Source organism: Rhinolophus sinicus, chromosome 14 (genome assembly GCF_057876585.1).
Source record: "Rhinolophus sinicus isolate RSI-liver-muscle chromosome 14, RSI-T2T, whole genome shotgun sequence".
In the NCBI taxonomy this organism is placed as follows: Eukaryota; Metazoa; Chordata; class Mammalia; order Chiroptera; family Rhinolophidae; genus Rhinolophus; species Rhinolophus sinicus.
The window spans coordinates 17,968,040-17,978,784 of NC_142514.1; the positions used below are offsets into that span (position 1 = coordinate 17,968,040).

The window sequence follows — 10,745 nt, forward strand, 5'->3', positions numbered from 1 at the left end:
GTCTAAAGTCGTCGAGGGATACTGTTAAGTCCCAGAATCCACCGCTCTGAGCGGACTCAGGGTCTGGGGAGATGGAGGGTCTGTTGATACCACCCGGTGGGGCAGACCGTGGAGAACCTGGGATTACATTTTTGAAGCTGTTGGAAGCCTCTGGACCTGAATGTGTAATCCCGATAATGCCGCTGTTTTGCTAATTTGCTTTTGGGGGAAATTATTTATCTCTCTGAGCTGTTTTCCCATCTGATCAGTACAATACTTCATGGGGGCTATTTGGAGCATGAATCGAAATGATGCAAGTACTTAATAAATGGTTCTTAAATGTGAATTTCTCTGCTAACCTCTGGACCAGATGGCGCCCTGAAGGGACACTCAAATTCTGGTTCCTTTGTGTAAAAATTCCAGTGAGGTTCATTGCAGTTTTATTTACCGTGGCCAAGCTATGGAAACAACCAAAATGTCCTCCGATAGATGAATGGATAAAGAAATTGTGCTATATAATGGAATACTATTCGGTGGTAAGAAAAGATGAAATAGGAACATTTGTGACAACATGGATGGGTCTTGAGATTATAATGCTAAGTGAAATAAGTCAGACAGAAAAAGCAGAGAACCATATGATTTCACTGATATGTGGTATATAAACTGAAAACAACAAAAGAACAAGACAAACAAATGAGAAACAAAAACTCATAGACACAGACAATAGTTTAGTGGTTACCAGAGGGTAAAGGGAGGGTGGTAGATGAGGGTAAAGGGGATCAAATATATGGTGATGGAAGGAGAACCGACTCTGGATGGTGAGCACACAATGTGATATATAGATGATGTAATACAGAACTGTACACCTGAAATCTATGTAACTTTACTAACAATTGTCACCCCAATAAACTTAAAAAAAAAAAAAGAAAGGGCAAATATCTACTGTACCAAGGAATCTGGAAGAAATGTGAACATGTTAATGTTATATGTTTCTAAATACCTATTTTACCTGTAAAATAAATAGATACTAGTCCAAAATGAAAAATAAAAAAAACATTCCAGTGAGACACCCTCCCTGAGCCTCATGTGTAAAATTAAGGTGTTAGATTATATGAGAGCAACCAGGCAGTTTAATTAAGAGCATGGACTTTGGCCTCAGGAATCCTGGCTCCTGACTTGTGTGTCCTTGGGCAAGTCATTCACCTTCATTTCTTCATCTGTAAAATAGGGATAATACCCACCCCACAGGGTTGCTGTGAGGATTAAATGAGATAGTGCATACAAAGTACCTGTCCCAACACCCATATGGAGTAAGTTTTCAGAAACATTTTTTGCTTTTAACTGTCATCATCATTCCTCAAACTTCCAGGTGTGATAGTTTGGCAGTTGTTAACTTCTGATCTCAGGCACCCACTTCTTTATGCCTGAGTTCAAACACCAAAGCCCTTTTTCTGCATGTCGCAGACTGCACTTTTTAATATTTTCCATTTGCCTTTCTAATCTGCATTCAGGAGAGGGCAGGTTCTTTGAGGCATTCTTTACACACCAGTTGGAGGCCAAAGGGAGATACCAATTAATGAATGCCTTCCAAGTGCCAGATGCCAACCTTATGAGGTTTACAGATGAAAAAACTGAAGCTCAGAGAAGTGAAGTGACTTGCTGTGCAGATGGAGCCAGGAGTGCAGTTTCCAGGCTCTCAGCCTCACGTGTTAAGGTGCTGGCTCGGGTAGTAGATGGCCGTCAGCTGTGACTAGTTGGCCATCAGCTGTTACCAGTTAGCCATTAGCTACTGATAAATTGCCATGGCTAAGCTAGCAAGCGCAGATTGCAGTTAGCAAATGAGGTTGGTTGGCAGAGAAGCAGACAGTAGGTTGTGGATCGTGTGGCTCCTGCTTCTTGTGTCTCCAACCCAGCCACCAGCGAGACTATAGTGATATGACTCCCCTTTCTATGGCTCCGTGGGTGTTCCTTTTTGGCCTCACCATGTCCTGCGTTCTTATGTGGGGAGCAGGACCAGAGACCCCACATGACACCCTGCATGACAAATGGCGCAGCGAGCAGGGTACGGTGCCAGCCAAAGCTCTCCAAAGGGCGGTGGAGCAGTTTGTGCACATGAACACTCAGTTTCAGGAAGACCAGAAGGAGCAGCTGCCGGAGAGCTGCGCGGTTCCCCAAGCAACATAGGCCAGAGAAAGCGAAGGTCATTACAGCCCTGTGGACTGGGAAATGCTTGCTGAGGCCCTCACCCCCAGGTTGGGGAGGACTTGGAGCCCTCGCCCTGCAGGGAGGGCACACATTGTGGGACCAATGCGCAGCCCTGGCGAGTGACTATGGACTATGGGGAATTGCCTTCCATCCCTAATTTAATGGACCACTTGACTGTTTGCTTGGGAACGTACCACCATGTAGTGGAATTGGCAGATGTTTGCTTTTGTGTCTCAACCAGCCGCTGTCAAGAATATGTGAGTGTGGGGACAGAGCCCCAGAAAACAGTTTCCAGGCTCTCGGCCTCACATAGAAAGGTGCTGGCTCAGGTAGTAAATGGCCATCAACTGTGATTGGATGGCCATCAGCTGTGGCTAGTTGGCCGTCAGCTGTAACCAGTGAGCCATTGGCCACTAATATAATTGCTGTGGCTACGCTAGCAGAAAATGAGGGGCTAGCAAGAAAATGGTGGCTGAGCTGGCAAGCGCAGATTGCTGTTAAGATGGCAGGTTGCAGATTGTGTGGCTCCTGCTTCCTGTTTCTCCAACCCAGCTGCCAGTGAGAATATAGTGGTATGACTCCCCTATTTATGGCTCCGTGGGTGTTCCTTTTTGGCCTCACCATGTCCTGCATTCTTATGTGGGGAGCGGGAGCAGAGACTCTGCATGACACCCTGCGTGACAAATGGAGCAGTGAGCAGGGTCTCCTGCACAACAGTGAGAACCCTGGCTGTGCCCAGAAAGTCTGGCTGTGCCCAGAAAGACTGGCTGTGCCCAGAGAGACTGGCTGTGCCGAGAGAGACTGGTGGTACCGTGAGAGGTCCTGGATGAGCCCAGGAAGTCAGGCTGTGCCCAGAGAGAGTGGCAGTGCCCTGAGAGGCCCTGGCTGTGCTTGGGGAGACTGCTGGTACCCTAAGAAGCCCAGGACATCTGGCTGTGCCCAGGACTGGTGGTGCCCTGAGCAACCCTGGCTGTGCCCAGAGAGACTGGCTGTGTCCAGGATATTGCATTCACCTCCAGGCTCCTCGCACAGGGCCCCTCGCGGAAGATCCTTGTCGCGTAGATTGTGAGGCGAGACCCTGTAGAGGTGGAGTGTGGGGGCAGAGCCAGGAGTGCAGTTTCCAGGCTCTCACCCTCACATGGAAAGGTGCTCACTCGGGTAGTAAATGGCCATCAACTGTGATCGGATGGCCATCAGCTGTGGCTAGTTGGCCATGAGCTGTAACCAGTGAGCCATTGGCCACTAATATAACTGCCATGGTTACGCTAGCAGGAAATGGGGGCTAGCAAGTGAATAATGGCTGGCAAGCAGATTGCCGTTAGCATGGCGGATTGCAGTTAGCAAGTGAGGTGGGCTGGCAGAGAAGCGGACGGCAGGTTGCAGATGGTGTGGATCCTGCTTCCTGTGTCTCCAACCCAGCCACCAGCAAGACTATAGTGGTATGACTCCCCTATCTATGGCTCCGTGGGTGTTCCTTTTTGGCCTCACCATGTCCTGCGTTCTTGTGCGGGGAGCGGGAGCTGAGCCTGCATGACACCCTGTGTGACAGCATAACTTAACAAGTCTGTGAGGCTGGGCTGTGTCACTCCCTAGCTGGCTATTCCTGCTCAAGCTACATCACTTAACTTCAGTTTCCATATCTGTAAAATAGAGATACTAATAGAACCTACCTCACAGGATTATTATGCAAATTAAGTTCTCATAACATTGTCACGTTATTTTTTTAAAAGGTGTTTTCCAAAAACAAAGTTATGAAAATGAAACGAGTCTAAGCTCATCTAATATTTGTATTTCTGACCTATAGTTCTCCATCCTCCATTTTAGAGGGTTCTGGAAATCTTTCCTAAGTCTCTGGGCTCACGTAAGATTTGAGTGTTGGGAACACGGTAGAGGCTAATCTGTCCGGCTTCCAAGCTCACCCAGGATTCCCTCTAGACCTGTGGGATGGGGCCATAGTCCTTTTCCTAATTCCATCCCGTGGGGAATTCCATCCCACTGCCTGACAATGGTGGAAAGGTGCTGGACTAGGAGGAGCGAAGTCCTAAACAAGGCTCTTTCTGGGCCTGTTTTCCCACCTGTAGGCTGTGTAAGGAGAGAGACCCCAGCCCTGGAATTAAAGGGCTCTGGAAGTCTCTGGTCTTGAGAATGTACATAGCCCACTTTCCTTTTAGGTTATTTCCTAAAAGACGCTGATCAATTCTGACCCCTTTAGGACTAAAGAGTTTATTGGGTCCTAGCAGCTCAGGGGGGGAAAGGTAAACAATAAAGGAGAGAGAGGTCCTCTAAGCCCATGCATTTCCTCAGAACAAACACCTAGCTCTCTCCCACCTTCCTCCTCTTCTCCACCCACATCACCATGGCCTTGGATCAAGCCCTCATTTAGCATGAGGTTTAGGGCCTTCCTATTATGAGTCCTTCCCTCTACCCTTCTCAGTGTTCCAGAAACTATGCTCTTTCCTATGTCCAGGCCTCTCGTTCCAATGGGAACATCTTGCTTTGGCTTTTCCCCTTGGGGAAATCTCCCTTGATTCTTCAGAACTAGCTCAAATGTCCCCTCCTCCATGAAGACCCCCACTCCCCCAAGCAGAATTACACTCTACATTCTAATAGCCCTGCTGCCATTATAGCATTTCTTATTCAGTTTTGTGATTATTTCAGTATGCATCTCCCTTCTCTCTTGGATTATGAACTCCTCAGGGAAGGGACCCTCGCTCATTCATCTTGCCACACACATAGTAGTTATCGAGAAATTGCCTGAAATGTATGGATGGACAGATGAATGCATAGATGAAGATTTACCTTGGAGAGCTCTATGGTACTATTAGATCACAGCTCTCTCTCAGTGGGGATGAAAGATGTAGGGCAGATCACGCTATAATATGTGCTGCAACCACCATCCCCTCCCTCCATCCCTACTGTATTCCAGTCCATCATTGAGCTCAAGTACATACCGTGTTTCCCTGAAAATAAGACATAACTGGACAATCAGCTCTAATGAGTCTTTTGGAGCAAAAATTAATATCCAGTTAGGTCTTATTTTTGGGGAAACAGTATTGAGCACCTGCTCTATGTGGAACTGATAGGCCCTGGGGACAGTCATCAAAGAACACTGAAACTGAAACAGGGAATGGTCTGAAGTGTTTTGCATAACTAGGTCCCTTTTGTTCTGCAGCTCTCAGCACAAACATTTCCTCTGTTGGTCTTCCCCAAACACTTACCTTGAATGTATTCTCCTTCCACTTCTCTTTTCTCACATTGCCCTCCTGACTTCTTCATATCATTTATTGAAATCTGAAAATACCTTTTTTTTTTTTTTGTCTGTTTTCCCCCATTCAAATGTTAGCTCCATAAGAGCAAGAACTCTGCCTTTTGGTTTACTTCTGTGATCCCAGTGTCTAGAACAGTACCTGGCACACACCTGGCACTTAATAAATATACGAGTATTATGCTATGATAATATTTTCTTATGAGCTATTTTCCATGTCACTAATTCTCTCTTCACTTGTGTGTAATCTGGTATTAGACCTATCCACTGAATTCTTAATTTCTATTATTGTATTTTTAAGTTCACAAATTTCCATTTGGATCTTCTCTATAATTTCCAGTTCTCAATCTTGTCTTTTATGTCTTTTTTTAAAATTTTTTTATTGGGGAAGGGGAACAGGACTTTATTGGGGAACAGTGTGTACTTCCAGGCCTTTTTTCCAAGTCAAGTTGTTGTCCTTTCAATCTTAGTTGTGGAGGGCGCAGCTCAGCTCCAGGTCCAGTTGCCGTTGCTAGTTACAGGGGGCACAGCCGACCATCCCTTGAGGGAGTCGAACCAGCAACCTTGTGGTTGAGAGGACGCATTCCAACCAACTGAGCCATCAGGGAGCTCAGCGGCAGCTCAGCTCAAGGTGCCGTGTTCAATCTTAGTTGCAGGGGGTGCGCTCCTTGTGGGAGTTGAGGAATTGAACTGGCAACCTTGTGGTTGAGAGCCCACTGGCCCATAGGGAATCGAACCGGCAGCCTTCGGAGTTAGGAGCATGGAGCTCTAATTGCCTGAGCCACCGTGCCGGCCCATCTTTTATGTCTTTAAATATACTAAGCATTATTATTTGAAAGTTTGGTTGTTAATTGGATGATCTAGATCTTTCTATTATTTGTTGCTTCTCTTGTTTGTTTGTTTGTCATGTTGTCTTTCATTTCTGTGAGGGCTGGGCTGTTGTTTCCTGTTTACTCTTATTCCTCAAGTCCCAACTCAAGGCAGGGGTGGAGATGGGGCAGTTTACCAGGGCCCTTCTTTCTTAGCGAGTCTTGAACTATAGGTTTTTCTTTATAGAAAACTCTGCTAATTCTCAGCTGTCTCTTCTGAAAGCAGCAAATACTTTTAGGGGAAAAGCATCCCCAAATGAAGGCCTCATCTCTCTCTTCCCCTATTCTGCATTGGTATCTCTCCAATACTTAGTCTGCAGTTCCCCATAATAAGTATTTACTAACTGAATGAACACAGGCAGGCAAGGTTTGGAGGTGGGAGTAGTTGCCTTATATTCACCCATTCATTCAGCTGTCCCTACTCTGTGCCATGTTCTGTACTATGCTGGGTTACAGAAGGAATGACGAGACCTAGTATTCCCTCAAGGGACCAGACCATATTCTCAGCAGACACAATCTTTACAGCAGAGGCCAACAGAAGAGGCTCTTGGAACACTGAAGAACTTTCTTTTTTTGAAGGAGTTTCTTGGAGGAAGTGAAAAGTTTACCAGTGGAAGGGGTTTCTGAGCTAAGTCTTGAACAAATAAGAGTTTGCCAGATAAAATAATTGGAAAGGGTTTTCCTTATAGAGAAAATACAGGGGAGGGGGGTAGAAGAACCTGGAGCAGCTGGGAAGATGCAAGTTGGGTGTGGGTGACGGCTAGGGTGTGGGGGCAGGATGTTATAGAACCCAAAACATGAGCTGGGGAGGAAGGTTGGGGCCTTGAAGGTCACACTAAAGAGATGGGTCTTGATCCCTGGAGAGAGTTAAAGGGGGTGTGGACTGAGATTTCCCATCTTGCTAGTTCAGGCTCAGAATTCAAGTTTGGAGAAGGTAAACAGTAAGATACTGAAGTCAGGAGACAGACTAGGTTCTCTGGGCTCTTGAAGCTTTGTGACCGAGTTCTGTTCATCCAGATGTTGTCCAGACAGAATAAAACTGCTCAGAGGGCAGGAGATAAAAAGGTGTGAAACCTGTCTTCTCTCAGGTACTGACGGACTCCAGACGCCCCTCCGTGCCCCAAGTCCTGATGACGCTTAAAAACCCCTCCAGCGCCCACAAGACCCCACCACCACTAGCAGCTCAGGCTCACACCACAGCAGAGGCTCAGGTGTAGAAATGAAATGTCTGGGATGTGTAAGAAAAGTTTTACAAATATGAGCCTGGCATGTAAATATCCTCGCGGGCATCCCCAGCGGAGAAAGTACAACCCAGCCGGCCCCAGGGCTTAGCCTGTCCAGCTGCTTCTTCATAAGAGGGGAGAAGAGTACCCAGTATGACAGAGTCGGTTTTCAGCAGAGCGATCTTGGACTTCAACATGGCCTCCTCTCTCCTGGGCCAGTGCCCTTTGAAAACACCTATTTCCCCAGCTCTCGTGAGCCCCCAGAATCACCCACCACCACGGGTGCACTAAAGGCAGCTGAGACTTGAGTCAGGGTCAGGAGAGAGGTCTGGCGAAGGAGTTGATGGGCGTGGGCAGTGGTGGGTAGTTGAGAGTGCCTCCCATTTTCCTCCCCATTCCATGCTTAGGAACCTCAAGACTTCTGCCCCCTCTCTCTGCACTTCCTAGTTTACTATCACTAGTGGACTCTCAGTTCTTTTTAGCCAGGGCTGGAGGCCCCTAAGGGCTCAACCTGGTTTTTCTGAGGCTTGCAACAGGAAGCTTGCCACAGGAGGCCCAAAACCGTAGAAGGGAAGTGAGTGCTTCCTTTTACTATCTGGCGTGTATGAAACACAAAACAGACTAGGAAAACGGGTGAGGCTGGAGCTGGGCTACAGAACCAACCCCTGGGTCCTCCAGGAGGAAGAGGGGCAGGGAATTGAAACTTCATCAGTGACTTCTAGGGCAGCCCCAGAGGTTACACACACGGCAGTGGCTTCAGACAGACCTGGATTCAACTTCAGATGAGATTGGTTCCACCATTTATTACCTTGGAAAAGCCATTTAACATCTAAACCTCAGTTTCTTCAGCAGGAAAATGGGAATAGTTATAAAACATGCAGAGCCCCACTGAGACAATAAGGCGAGAATGTACAAAGAATGGAGAATAGAGCACTGTCCAAGCAGCTTTGTGATTCACCTCAGCCCCTACCCCTTGCTGGGACTTCACAACTGTCCTCCACCCCAAATGCCTTCTACTGCAGTTTACTCACCTGATTGCCCCTCCACTAGCACCCCTCCCATCCATCCTAGATTGACACAAACAGCCCATCTTTACCCAAATCACAAAACGCTATGTCTTAAGAAACTTCAGAAATAATTCACTTGTGTTCTCAGTTGAAATGAGAAATACAAGGCCTGAAGGGAATGGGCCTACCCAGAAGCTAGGTTTCCGGATTCCCAGTGCAGTGCCCCTTCATTTACACAGAAATCTACCATCCCACCCCAAATCTTAATGTCCTGAACCCATGGAGCTATCTACAACTTTACCCTGAATACCTAAATCTATCTCAACCTTTTTTCTTTCAGCTCCTATACCCTGCCCCAATCTTCTTTAAAAAAACATTTATATACTATTTACTATGTGTTGGCACATTCAAATGGGTTATATTGCATTTAATCCTCTGGTAACTCTTTTGTTAAAGGCTGAGAGAGGTACAGCTCCTGGCCCAGGGTCTCAGAGTTGGTAGGTGATTAAACCAAGATTCAATCCCCAGTAGGCATAACTCCAAGCCCAGGGCCCTATTGACTGCCCCACTGTTTAACCCACCTCCCATCCCCTGGGATTTGGCTGAGTCACAGTCCACGATGCACTAGCCAGGGCCTTAGAACCTAGCGCCTGGCGTCCTCAAACCCCAGATCTGTAGAAGGAAGCAGCACCTCATAGGCCCGCCTTCCTCTCCACCTACCGTCACCTCCCTGGTTCAAAAGGGGCCTGCAGGCAACGCTGCACTTATTTCCAAAAGCTGCTACAAAGACAGCTACCAAGATCCTCCCAAGATGAAGAGCTTCCTCTTCCTCCTATTCACCATCAGCCTCCTGGTCATGATTCAGGTAAGGGCAGCCCCTCAGAGCCACTGGCACCACCACCTAGGACTCCCCGGACCTGCCTGGCATGAAGGGGAGGGAATGCAGGTTCCTAGATACCGTCTTCTCCCACAGGAACACAGACGGACAGGCTCTAAGCAGGGGAACCAAGGACTTGGGGTGCCTGGCTCCCAGCCTTCCAGCCCTTCTGGATGGGGTCAGACTGCTTGAGGACTGCCCCTGAACAGAAGCCTGTACTTGAAGCTCAGAAGGATTTACAGGGTGCCAAGCACACGGAGGGACCCAAGGGGTGCTGTGGAATAATGGGGAGTTACGAGGCTTGGAAAGACAGCTCTGAGTGAGAATGGCATCAACCCACAGGGAACCTGGGGAGCTGGTCTTGTTGGGAGGCTGCCAGGAAGTGTTCCAATGGAGCCTACTCCAGTTTGGGCATGGAACCTCTGGGTAGAGAAGCCTGGGTGTTGGGGCACATAGAGATAGTAGAGCTCTCCCAGTCCAGAAGTAGCTGGAGTCTCAAAACCAACTGCTGTTCCAGGCGGCAACTTCAGCAGTATCGCCTTTGCCTGGAGGGCTCTAGTCAGCCTAGGAGCCAGGAGCCATCAAGTTCTTGATCAGGAACAGCTTGATCAAGCATCAAGAAAAGCTTGAGCACCATTAGAAACAGCTTACTTCTCCATCGTGAGCAGCTTTAGTTGCAGTTTGATCAAGCATTGAGAACAGTTTGATCACCACTTGGCCATTACTTCAGGGAGGTAATTACACCCCCACACCTATCCACCCAGCCACCCACACTTTGCCAGCTACCTTCTCGCCATCCCCCAACAACTGTGATGGATTCTTCTCCCCATTCACAAGATGAGGAAACTGAGGCTCAGAGAGGCTAAGCCCCTGGCCTAGCTAGTAAGTAGTAAGGTCAAGGGCTGGGGCCACAGGCTCCCCAATCTTCCACATGCTGGAGGAGCTGGTGGCCTGGTGCAGATAACAGGAATGGTCTGTGGGTGGTGGCCCAGGGACTGCCCCTGCCCCTGCCTGTGTCAAGGCAGGAAACAGCCAATCGTCTCCACGGGACCTAGTATCAGAAGTCATGATCATGGGACAGAGGAGTGAGGACTAGTGTATGGAGGACGGGGGAACTGTGTCTCTATAAACAACAAACATGAGATTCAAAAGTCCCCTGAGCTTGCTCCCCGTCTCTTATAGGTACAAACCGGAGTCTTGGCAAACAAGACCACCGCCCCCCCCACCACCAAGACACTCAAGGATGCAGCCCCAGCACTCAGCAGCCTGGGGGGTGGCAGTGCCCTTCTCTTCTTGACCAGCACCCTCATCCAGCTCTTT

General features: G+C 48.1%; 1 long non-coding RNA gene across 1 annotated transcript; it reads left to right on the forward strand.

Moving 5' to 3' along the window:
* The first annotated feature begins 9,258 nt into the window (after positions 1 to 9,258).
* Positions 9,259 to 10,709, forward strand: LOC148755511 (uncharacterized). The gene is made up of 3 exons (XR_016018582.1): positions 9,259 to 9,413; positions 9,522 to 9,668; positions 10,608 to 10,709. It is a non-coding gene; the product is annotated as an uncharacterized LOC148755511 (long non-coding RNA).
* Positions 10,710 to 10,745: the final 36 nt, after the last annotated feature.